The sequence below is a fragment of the Mirounga angustirostris genome, unplaced genomic scaffold (assembly GCF_029215605.1).
Source record: "Mirounga angustirostris isolate CCGP_5_RB_7025 unplaced genomic scaffold, mMirAng1.0.hap1 SCAF_4, whole genome shotgun sequence".
In the NCBI taxonomy this organism is placed as follows: Eukaryota; Metazoa; Chordata; class Mammalia; order Carnivora; family Phocidae; genus Mirounga; species Mirounga angustirostris.
Window position 1 is genome coordinate 155,030,847 of NW_026991712.1, and position 12,599 is coordinate 155,043,445.

Genomic DNA, 12,599 nt, shown 5'->3' on the forward strand with positions numbered 1-12,599 from the left:
CGTTCACACTTTTTAATTTCCCATCACCACTGGTCTAGTTGAAGGCATTGGGAACTTTTAGATTAAATTAGACCTGTGGCCTCCTGAATGGCCTCTCTGTTCTAGATTCTCCTCATCAAGGCCATCTTCTTTGGTCATCATTTCTCTGTATCATTCCACTACTCCAAGGCCAGTTTTGCAGTGCTAATACTCAACTCCTCTCCCTGTTTTCAGAATCTTCCATGCCCTAAATCCAATCATGGCCCCACTTTTACTTATACTGGAAAAGTTCTGTGTAACATATTCTATAAGTTCTAATATATAGCTCCTCCGTACTTCCTCCATGCCAGAAAGCAACAACAAACTTTCCACTCATACAGAGTAATACAGGAGAAAGCCGCAGGTTAGGAGTTCAGTGAGTTCTTCTGGGCTGAAGCTCCTGGAGCATATATTTCATAGCCTCAGAGCTAAAAGCCTTGCAGAGTGAGGCTTCATGACTCTGCAACTATACTCATTTACTTGGGGGTTTTGTTTTGGGTGCTGAGGCTTTTTGATCTCACCTGTGGCACTAATGGCTTTGGAGCTCTCATTAGCAATGAATAGCTACATTTTTGGATGTTATGTGCCAGTCGCTGTGTTACAGATTATACTGACATTTTTTCACTTAATTCTCATAACAACCCTATGAGGTAATTTTGTGTTTACTGCAAAGAAACAGAGATAGCTCTGGTTACTTCTAGATACAGAATAAAATTATAGAAAACTGTCTCTGCCATGACATAGTCACACTTTCTGAATGTTGCACTATTGGTTTAAAGCTACTGGTCCAACCTCTTGTGACCAGGGTCACATGATACAATACATGGCAACTTGGGGACTACTACTAGACTCTTTACTCAGAAGGGATTGCAGTCACGGACTCCCTTCCAGGGTAAGATTTTGGCACCTTCATATTTTTAGATGAGAAAACTGAGCTCAGAAGAGTGAAGTATTTTATTCAAGATCACACATGGTGGTTCTACCCATGGAACAGCAGTATGTTTGACTCCAAATCAAGCATCCCTCTGCAACATCTCCCTCAATTCTATCTTGTTATGTACTTATTTTTCTCTAAAGTGCATGTTTTTAAATTTAAAATCAGCCTTCTTTAGTGAGTCAGTTTCATCTGAGGCCTGAATCTCATGGAGTAATTTCTGTCATACTCGTGGGATTGTGCTGTGGACTTGGGCCTGGCCTTTGAGGCAAAGGTAGGTGAGAAGAAGTTAACACAGCTGGCTCCCAGTGCTTTTAAAGCATTTGTCATATCCTTAGGTTCATTATGAAAAGCTCTTGCTTCTGACATTTTCGTATCTAAGAAATTGCTGTTTCAGTCTTCTAAGAAACCCTCAGGATTCTGCAAAGACAGTGGTTCTCAAACTTCTCAAAATTACCAACTTATTTAACAGGTTGCTGGGCCCTGTCCCCAGAGTTTCTAATTCAGTAGGTTGGAGTAGGGCCTGATAATCTGTATTTCTAACAAATTTCTAAGGAATGCTGTTACTGCTGTTCCAGAGACCACAATTTGAGAACCATTGCACTAAGAGAAGCCTTATTGGATGAGACACTAGAGTATGGTGCATGCATGCTTCCCCTTACTACTCTGAGGGTTCCTTATTGTTCACAAGGTCTGCTCACTTGGGAGGGCCTAGGCAGGGATTCTAGGAATTTAGAGGAGTGAACTCACTACTTTCAGATCCTGAACCAGAGAAGATAGACGCAGTCAGACATGAAGTTTTCTCATCTCCCCATATCTGTACACATATGGTTTGCTTTATATTCTGTTAAAATCTGTGAAGTATCTCTGCTCCTATAAAAGGGCAATTCTTACATATTTGCTCTGGGTCCTGTGCCATCTCCTCTTCTCAAGAATTTTGCTTCTGCAGTTATCTCCTTTCTCTGGCATTATTAGTTTCTCCCTCTCTACTGGACCAATTCGATCAGCATACAAAAATGCTTGAATATCTTCAATCTCAAAAAAAGTGCCTTTGATGTTCTCATCCCCCTCCAATTATTACCACATTTCTGTTCTTTCCTTCAAAGCAATATTTCTTTTTTTTTAGGTTTTTATTTAAATTCCAGTTGGTTAACAGACAGTGTAATATTAGTTTCAGATGTATAATATAGTGATTCAGCACTTCCATATAGCACCTGGCACTCATCACAAGTGTACTCCTTAATCCCCATCACCTATTTAACCCATCCCCCTACCCACCTCCATTCTAGTAACCATCAGTTTGTTCTCTGTGGTTAAGTCTGTTACTTGGTTTGCCTCTCTCTCTTTTTCTCCCCTTGCTTGTTTGTTTTGTTTCTTAAATTCCACATCTGAGTGAACTCATATGGTATTTGTCTTTCTTGACTTACTTCACTAAGCATTAAACTCTCTAGCTCCATCCGTGTCATTGCAAATGGCAAGATTTTATTCTTTTTTGTGGCTGAGTAATATTCCATTGTATATATATACCACATCTTCTTTATCCATTCATCAGTCAATGGACATTTGGGCTCTCTCCATAGATTGGCTATTGTTGATAATGCTGCTGTAAACATCGGGGTGCATGTATCCCATGGAATTAGTATTCTTGTATTCTTTGGGTAAATACCTAGTAGTGCAATTGCTGGATCGTAGGGTAGGGAGGTTTTTGAGGAACCTCCATATTGTTTTCCACAGTGGCTACAACAGTTTGCATTCCCACCAACAGTGTAAGAGGGTTCTCCTTTCTCTGCATCCTCACCAACGTCTCTTGTTTCTTGTGTTTTTTATTTAAGCCATTCTAACAGGTGTTAGGTGATATCTCATTATAGTTTTGATTTGCATTTCCCTGATGATGAGTGATGTGGGACATCTTTTCATGTATCTGTTGGTCTTCTGTATGTCTGCTTTGGAAAATGTCTCTTCATGTCTTCTGCCCATTTTTTAACTGGATTATTCAGTTTTTGGGTGTTGAGTTTTATAAGTTCTTTATATATTTTGGATACTAATCCTTTATCAGATATGTCATTTGCAAATATCTTCTCCCATTCTATAGGTTGCCTTTTAGTTTTGTTGATTGTTTCCTTTGCTGTACAGAAGTCAAAGCAGTATTTCTTGAAAAACTTGTCTGTAGTCATCCTTTCCCCTTTGCTCACCTCCATTCTATCTTGAGCCCACTATAACTGAGCTTCCATTGCTCGTTTCTGCCACTTTATTGAAGTTGTTCTTGTCAAAATCACCAGTGACTTCAGTATTGTTAAATACAATGGTTACTTCTCTGTTGTTATCTTATTTGACCTCTTAGTAATTTTCAATAAAATTGACTATGCCCTTCTTGAAACTTATTCTCTTGGCTTCTATAACCCCATCTTCCTGTTTTTCTTCCTATATTCCTGGCTGCTTTCTCTCAGTCTGTTTTGCAGGCTCTTCTGCCTTTCTTCAATCCTTTTGAATATTGAGTACTCCGTAGTACCCACTGCCCTGTCTACATTCTCTACCTAAGTGATCGTATTCAGTCCCATGGGTGGTTTTTTTTTTTTAAGATTTATTTATTTATTGGGGGGGGGAGGGGCAGAGAGAGAGAATCTTCAAGCAGACTCCCCACTGAGCAGAGGCCAGTGAAGGGCTCGATCCCACAACCAATGAGATCATGACCTGAGCCAAAATCAAGAATCAGACACCCAACCGACTGAGCCACCCAGGTGCCCCTAAGTGCCATGGTTTTAAATACCATTTAGATACAGGTAAGTCACAAATTTATATCTCTAGCCCTGACCTTTCTCCTGAGCTCTAGGCTCAGTGTCCACCTACCCACCACTTCTAAGAAACATCTCAAATTTAATAAGACCATCATTGAACTCTTAATTTTCCTGCCAGAGTCTGATTTTCCCCTTGTTGTCCCCATCTCTGTATCAGCACCAAGATGTATCTAGTGGCTCAAGAAGAAAATCTAAGAGTCCTCCTTGGTTCCCTGTTTCCTACCTTCTATAGCCAGCCCAAGACTTCCCCCAGAGTTGGAAGACTGAATGAGATAATGTATATAAAATGTTAAACATAATGCCTGGCCCATAAAAAGAAATAAATTGTAGCTATTATTTTACTATTATATTTACTATATAATAATTATGTGATTTTTTTTTTTAAGATTTTATTTATTTGACAGAGAGACACAGCGAGAGAGGGAACACAAGCAGAGGGAGTGGGAGAGGGAGAAGCAGGCTTCCTGCGGAGCAGGGAGCCCGATGCGGGGCTCGATCCCAGGACCCTGGGATCATGACCTGAGCCAAAGGCAGACGCTTAACGACTGAGCCACCCAGGCGCCCCAATTATGTGATTTTTTAATTTCCATAGTAGCTAACCTTTGGTTAGAGTTTTTGACACTTTTTTTAAGTTGCTGGAAAATATGCTTTTGGATACTAGTAACACAGTCCCATGAACCATGAATGCTATTATATGCAAGCAACTACAGAATTTTTTGCTTTGGCTCTTTCTTAGAGATGTGATAGTCTCTGAATGTTTTTGAAACAAATTTATTAGGACTTAATAAGACAGAAAACTCATTTTTAACTTTCCAGTGAAGGTGCATGTACTCACTTTCTAGGGATCCCCTTTTTAATATCTGAATGCCTAAGAAATAGGAACTCTTTGATGACTTTAGTTAGCACCCTGTTTCTTTACTTTTTTTTTTTTTTAAGATTTTTAAAAATTTATTTGAAAGAGAGAGACACAGTGAGAGAAGGAACACAAGCAGAGGGAACAGGAGAGGGAGAAGCAGGCTTCCTACTGAGCAGGGAGCCCAATGTGGGGCTCGATCCCAGGACTCTGGGATCATGACCTGAGCTGGAGGCAGACGCTTAACAACTGAGCCACCCAGGCGCCCCTGTTTCTTTACTTCTTAAGCCTCTATCAGCTCACTTGATCTGTTTTCCATTCCTATTATCTTATTGATTTTGCCATTCATAATGTCATTAGAGTCCCTGTAGTTGCTAAATTTAATGGCTTTTTGGGGGTTCTTATTCTACTTGTGAAGGTTAAATGTGAAAATCTTTGACTTCAGTATAAATGAAAAACACTTTATAAACTGTAAAGTAAATGTGTGTTACTAATATTGACATTCTGCTACATTAGACATTGCTAATTGGCTTGTGTGTCACTGATTTCTCCTGGGTTTTTTCTCTCTCTTATCTCTCTTTCTCTTTTGCTTATTCCTCCTTCTTCTCTGCTCATGACTTAAATGTTTCCTCAAAATTCTGTTTTTCGCACTCCTCTCATCCTAAATGATCACGTTTTCATCATTTTTGTTCCTTGGTAGGTGGGGCCATATCCCTCCCTACATTAATTTTAGAAGAACCAGCAAACTGTGTAACACAGATACCATTGGGGAGCTACTGTGTGAAGAAAAAAATTCTTTCTTATTACGTTTATATAGGCCTTTAGGATTCTTAAATCCTAAAAGTAGAGAGGGGTGCCTGGGTGGCTCAGTTCGTTAAGCGTCTGCCTTCAGCTTGGGTCATGATCCTGGGGTCCTGGGACCAAGCCCCACATCCCGGGGTCCTGGGTTCAAGCCCCACATCTGGCTCCCTCTTCAGCAGGGAGCCTGCTTCTCCCTCTCCTGCTCCCCCTGCTTGTGCTCTCTCTCTCTGTCAAATAAATAAATAAAATCTTAAAAAAAAAATAAAAGTAGAGAAAGTAACTCTTTTATGACCTGAATATTTATGCATCTTTCTTAATGCCACAGTGTTCCAAATTTTTTGCCTCGTGCCCTTACATATTAAGGATTTCCTGCTGCCTGGTGTTCCTAAAGGACTTTGTAATTGGTAGGAGCTCACAGTCCCTATGGAAGGAGAAAACATCCAATAGACTAAATATCCGAAGGGACTAAAATGACTCCTGAGAGCATCTTTGCCTTAGCTTATGTCCTTCCCCTTGTTTGGGATACACCCTCCCTCCATCTCTCTGCCCAAAGAACTCCTGTTCTTTTATTCATCTTTTAAAACGAAGTAATACATGTATACAGATTAAAACGTCGAATACTTCTACAAACTTTAAAATAAAGAACAGTATTCCCTTGCCCCATTCCTTCACATTGCCAATTCCCACTTCTCAGAAAGAGCAATTTTAAATCTTTTGGCTGCCCTTTCTAATATGCCCTCATATTTCAGAATGACTGTTCTTTCTTGATTTTTACATTCTAGATATTATCTTTTATCTTCCTACAATGAAAGATGAGGATTTACCTCTCTAAGGATCAGACCGTTAGTATTCTTTCCCAGATAGGGCTTCTTATTCTTTTCAATATGGACAGGCTGAGGAGGTTGCAAATATTTAAGTTCTGCTTCCTTTTTAACAATCCCATCTTTAAATTATTTCTCTCTTCTCACATTTTACTATAAGTAGCCAAGAGGAACCAGGCTACTCTTTCAATACTTCACTTAGATATTTCCTCAGCTAATTTCATTACTCAAAAGTTCTCCCTTCTGCTAGAGCATGAACACAGTTTAGCCAAGTGCTTTGCCACTATGTAACAAGGATCACCGTTCCTACAGTTTCCACTAACATGTTCCTCATTTCCATCTGAGACCTCATCAGAATGGCCTTTACCTTCCGTATTTCTACCAACACTCTGTTCAGGGAGATTAAGACTTTATAAGTCCCCTCTTTTCTTTCTGGGACCTCACCAAAATCATCTTTAAAGATCTAGTCACAGCAGCATAGGCTTTTTTAGCATGCAATTCAAGATTCTTCCAGCCTCTACCCTTTACTCAGTTCCAAAGCTGCTTTCACACTTTCAGGTATTTGTTATAGCAGCACCCCATTTCTTGTACTAGTTCTGTCTTAGTCTGTTTGGGGTGCTACAAAAGAATACCATAGACCAGGTGACTTACAAGCAAAAGAAATTTGTTTCTCACAGTTCTGGAGGCTGGAAAGTCCCAAGATCAAGTGATCGGTAGATTTGGTGTCAAGCGAGGGCCCACTTCCAGGCTTACAGGTAGCCATCTTTTCACCGCGTCCCCCCATGGCTGAAAGAACAAGGGTTCTCTGGCGCCTGGGTGGCTCAGTTGGTTAAGCGACTGCCTTCGGCTCAGGTCATGATCCTGGAGTCCCGGGATCGAGTCCCGCATCGGGCTCCCTGCTCGGCGGGGAGTCTGCTTCTCCCTCTGACCCTCCTCCCTCTCATGAGCTCTCTCTCTCTCATTCTCTCTGTCTCAAATAAATAAATAAAATCTTAAAAAAAAAAAAAAGAACAAGGGTTCTCATGAGAGGTCTCATTCTCATTGAGTCTACAGCTCCCAATACATACATACACACATACATGCATACCATGAACTTCTCCCTCCTTCTCTCAAATAATGGTATTATGATTTGAGGTTAGATCAAAATTAAATGTTTACATTATTATTATTTTTTAAAGATTTTATTAATTTATTTGTTTGAAAGAGAGAAAGTGAGTGAGAGAGCATGAGCAGGGGGAGGGGGAGAAGCAGGCTCCCCTGCTGAGCAGGGAGCCCAACTGGGGCTCCATCCCAGGACCCTGGGATCATGACCTGAGCCAAAGGCAGTTGCTCAACTGACACAGTCATGTAGTACTTTCTTATACAACTTTTTTTCCCCTTCAGGAATTGATAATTACTTTTGTTGGTTGTTTGACTTTTAGGGAGATTGCAGATTTTTCTGTTGTTATCATTAATTTACCCCCAAATTGCCTACCAGTAATTTAAAATTTAAAATCTTCATATAATATATTTGATCACATCAAATAATCATCAATTTTATTAGCTTGTTAGAGACATTTCTTCCAGAACCATCTATTTTCCTATCCCTGGTTTAGATTGTTTGCTTTATAAACCTGCTGCAGAGTAGTCATGTAGATACTGCTCTTCACTATCATTCTAGGACTTCTCTTTTTTTTTCTCCTATGTGGACCCCCTGTTTTCTGAATGCAACATCTTCCTCTCTGTGGATTTACTTTCTTGCTTTGGTGGAGTACATTTTCCAGTAGCTTCCTCAGATAGGGTACATGGAAGATGAATTTTCCGTAATTAATAAATTTTGCATTGCTGAATTTTACCCTCACTTTTGATTGATACTTTGATAGGTATATAATTCTAGGTTGGAAAACTTGTCCTTTTCCCTTAGAATTTTGAAGACATTTCTCCATGGTCCTCCAGCTTCCACTTGTCATTGCGAAGTACCAGGCCATTCTGGTTCAGGAGAATGTCATGTCTTTTCTCTGTGGAACCATATGTTTTCTCTTTGTCATCCTTAATCTGAAATTTCACAGTGATATCACTTACTGTTGGTCTTGTAAAAGTTTTTTAAATCTAATCTGCTTGGAGAAGTTAAGATGGAGGGGTGGTAGGGGGACCTTGGGCTTGCCTTGTCCCTGGAACATAGCTAGATCGACATCAAATAATTTTGAACAACTAGGAAATTGATCTGAGGATTAAGAAAACAGTCTGCACAATTGGGGGGAGAGAATGTGGCAGATGCAAGGTTTGGACACATGAATTGGGGGAGAGAAAAGCCGCAGTGCTGTGATGGGGAGGGAACCTTTTCAGGGAGAGAGGGCATGAGTGGGAGAGAGACCAGCAAGTCAGGTTACCACAAGACAGCAATATGCCGTGGTATGGGGATCCCCTGGGTTGCACCGGGAGAGAATGTTCCCCTTCCTGGAGTACATTTGGAAGAGGTTATATTGCCTCTCCAAGGACAAAAGACCTGCCGGGCATCATGGAGCGGCCATTCAACAGCAGGGGACAGAGGTGGGCGCAGAGGGCAGATAACCTGGTTGCAGCTTTTGGTGGTGCTTCATCATAGACTTCAGGCACCTGCACAGCCATGGGACTGCTTTTCTGGGACTGAACAGTGCAGGCCACAGCCCTGTGAGGCTCTCCTCCGAGGGAGGGGAGTGCTCTGCACCTTGCTAAGTCCTTTAAGATCTGGAGTTTTGAATCCCAGCCTCCAGCCAGAGATAAAACACAAGAGAACTGTGGTGCTGGGATCTGACAAAAGCCTGGGACACAGGAGGGGAGATTGTTAGCTTTCCTGTGAGGGCCTCCTGAACTGTGGTGGCCTCAAGTTCCGCTCCCTGGGGGACAAGAAGGCGGGGTGATGCCATCTTCCACTCTTACTTCCAGCCCTCTCTCACCAGCTCTGTCAGACTTCAGAGAGAAACACAGAGCCCCCAGGGGAGGCTGGAGTTCCTTACACCAAACCCCGCCCCCCTGCGCCTGGCAGGGGCATCTTTACTAGGGCAGGTCTGACTGTGAGCAGCACAGTGGGCCTCGCCCCCAGGGGACCAGCACAGGCCCCGTGCATGTACCAAGTTTGTTGATCGTAGAGTGCGCCAAAGCAACAGCTTCAGTTCTGGTGTAGGACAAGGCTTTTTTTTTTTCCTTTTGGAATCAGGCTTATGGCTTTTTGTTCATTTGTTGGTTGGTTGGTTGGTTTCTTTTTCTCATCTTTTGGATCAGGTTTCTTCTTTTTTTTTTTCTTTTCATTTCTTTTTCTTTTTTCTTTTTTTTTTTTTTTTTAGAGAGGGAGAAGGAGGAAGGACAGAGGGAGAGGGAGAGAGGGAATAAGCAGGCTCCATGCACAGCACAGAGCCCACACTGGGCTTGATCTCACGACCCTGAGGTCATGACTTGAGCCGAAATCAAGAACCCAACACTTAACTGACTGAGCCACCCAGGCGCCCCTCCTTCTTTCTTTCTTTTTCTTTGGAATCAGGCTTACAGCTTTTTGTCTCTTTGTTTGCCTTTTTGTTCCTTTTCCTTTTCTCTTTTCTTGGATCAGGCTTTTTTTTTTTCAGGCTTATCTTAAGAAACGAATCAAAGCACACCTAATTAAAGGTCCAGACACTCCCCACTACAAGCAAGGAGGAACTCTGCAGAGGACTGACCTGTGTGAAAGAGCAAACAAAACACAACAGCAGCGTGCACACAGCATACATCAGAAACACTTCCTGAAGGGCCAGGCCCCAGACAGTGTATGACCCCTTAATACTCTTACTCTTAATATAGTATTACTCTCAGGAGCAAGAAACATAACAAGCTTTCATAACACACAAAATACAGACACCTAGACATAATGACAAGATGGAGGAATTCTCCCCAAAGGAAAGATCAAGAAGAAATTGCAGCCAGGGATTTGCTCAAAACAGATATAAGCAATGTATCTGAACAAGAATTTAGAAAAACAGTCATGAGAATACTGGCTGGGGCTTGAAAGAACCATACAAAACACCAGAGAAACACTTGCTTCAGAGATAAAAGACTTAAAAACTAGTCAGGCCAAAATAAAAAAATGCTATAACTGAGATGCAAAACCTACTAGATGTAAAAGACAAAATTATGGAAAATAAGCTGAAAAGAGGAGGGAAAGAAAACTATTAGAGCACAAATATAGACTTACGGAATTCAGTGATTCCACAAAGCACAATAATCGGTATCATAGGAGTCTCAGAAGACAAAGAGCAGGAAAGGGAGCAGAAGGTTTATTTGAATAAATTATAGCTGAGAACGTCCTAATCTGGAAAGGAAACAGGCATTCAAGGCCAAGAGGCACAGAGAACTCCCCTCAAGATCAACAAAAATAGGTCAACACCAAGACATGTCAGAGTGAAACTTGCAAAATACACAGATAAAGAGAGAATTCTGAAAGCAGCTAGGGATAAAAGGTCCTTAACTTACAAGGGTAGATGCATAAGGCTGGTAGCAGACCTGTCCACATAAACTTGGCAGGCCAGACGAGAGTGGCATGATATATTCGACATGCTAAGTGGGAAAAATATGCAGCCAAGAATACTTTATCCAGCAAGGCTGTCATTCAGAATAGGAGAGAGAAAGAGTTTCCAAGACAAGCAAAAACTAAAGGAGTTCATGAACATTAAATAAGCTGTGCAAGAAATATTAAATGGGCTCCCCTTTGAGCAGGAAAGAGAGACCAAAAACCAAAAAAACTAAAAAGGAACAATCTACAGGAACAGTGCCTTTCAGGAAATACAATGGCACTAAATTCATATCTATCAATAATTACTGTCAATGTAAATGGACTAAATGCTCCAATCAAAACACATATGGTATCAGAATAGATTAAAAAAAAAACAAGACCCATTGATATGCTGCTTACAAGAGACTCATTTCATTTTTTTTTATTATGTTCAGTTAGCAAGAGACTCATTTTAGACCCAAAGACACCTCTAAATTGAAAGTGAGTTGGTGGAGAACAATCTATTATGCTAATGGACGTCAAAAGAAATCTGAAGTAGCCATCCTTATATCAGACAAATTAGATTTTATAACAAAGACTGTAACAAGAGATGGAGAAGGGCACTATATCATAATAAAGGGGTCTATCCAACAAGAAGATCTAACAATTTTAAATACTTATGCCCCCAACTTGGAAACATATGCTCCCAACTTGGGAGCTAAATGTATAAATCAATTAGTAACAAACTTAAACTCATTGATAATAATACAATAGTTGGGATACCTGGGATACCAGCCAGTTAAAAGTGTCTGCCTTTGGCTCAGGTCATGATCCCAAGGTCCTGGGATTGAGTCCCGCATCAGGCTCCTTGCTCGGCAGGGAGCCTGCTTCTCCCTCTACCTGCTTCTCCCCCCTGCTTGTGCTCTCTCTCTCTTTCAGACAAATAAATAAATAAAATCTTTAAAAAAAAAAAAAGAAAAAGGGCGCCTGGGTGGCTCAGTTGGTTAAGCGACTGCCTTCGGCGCGGGTCATGATCCTGGAGTCCCGGCATCGAGTCCCGCATCGGGCTCCCTGCTCAGCGGGGAGTCTGCTTCTCCCTCTGACCCTCCTCCCTCTCATGCACTCTCTCTCTCATTCTCTCTCTCAAATAAATAAATAAAATCTTTAAAAAAAAAAAAAAAGAAAAAGACATTTAAAAAAATAATAGTAGGGACTTTAATACCCCACTCACAGCAGAATGCACATTCTTTTCAAATGCACATGGAATATTCTCGAGAATGGATCACATACTAGGTCACAAATCAGGCCTCAACTGGCACAAAAAGATTGAGATCACACCATGCATATTTTCAGACCACAACACTGTGAAACTTGAAGTCAATCACAAGAAAAAATTTGGAAGGACCACAAAATACATGGAGGTTAAAGAATATCCTATTAAAGAATGGATTAACCAGGAAATTAAAGAAATTTAAAAATACATGGAAGCAAATGAAAATGAAAACATGACAGTCCAAAACCTTTGGGATGCAGCAAGAGGGAAGTATATAGCAATACAGGCTTTCCTCAAGAAGCAAGAAAAGTCTCCAAATACACAATTTAACCTTACACCTACAGGAGCTGGAAAAAGAACAGCAAATAAAGCCTAAAACCAGCATAAAAAGGGAAATAAGAGAACAGAATTAAATGATACAGAAAATTAAAAAAAAAAAAAACAGAACAGATCAACAAGAGCTGGTTCTTTGAAAGAATTAACAAGATTGATAAACCCCTAGCCAGACTTATCAAAAAGAAAAGAAAAAGGACCCACATAAAATCATGAATAAAGGAGGAGAAATCACAACCAACACTGCAGAAATACAAACAACTATAAAGAGAATATTATGAACAATTTTATGCC

General features: G+C 40.7%; 1 protein-coding gene across 2 annotated transcripts in view; it reads left to right on the plus strand.

Moving 5' to 3' along the window:
• The window catches only part of ZSWIM5 (zinc finger SWIM-type containing 5), a 202,483-nt gene that overhangs the window by 144,487 nt on the left and 45,397 nt on the right, over positions 1–12,599 (plus strand). The gene's annotated exons all lie outside the window — the stretch shown is intronic.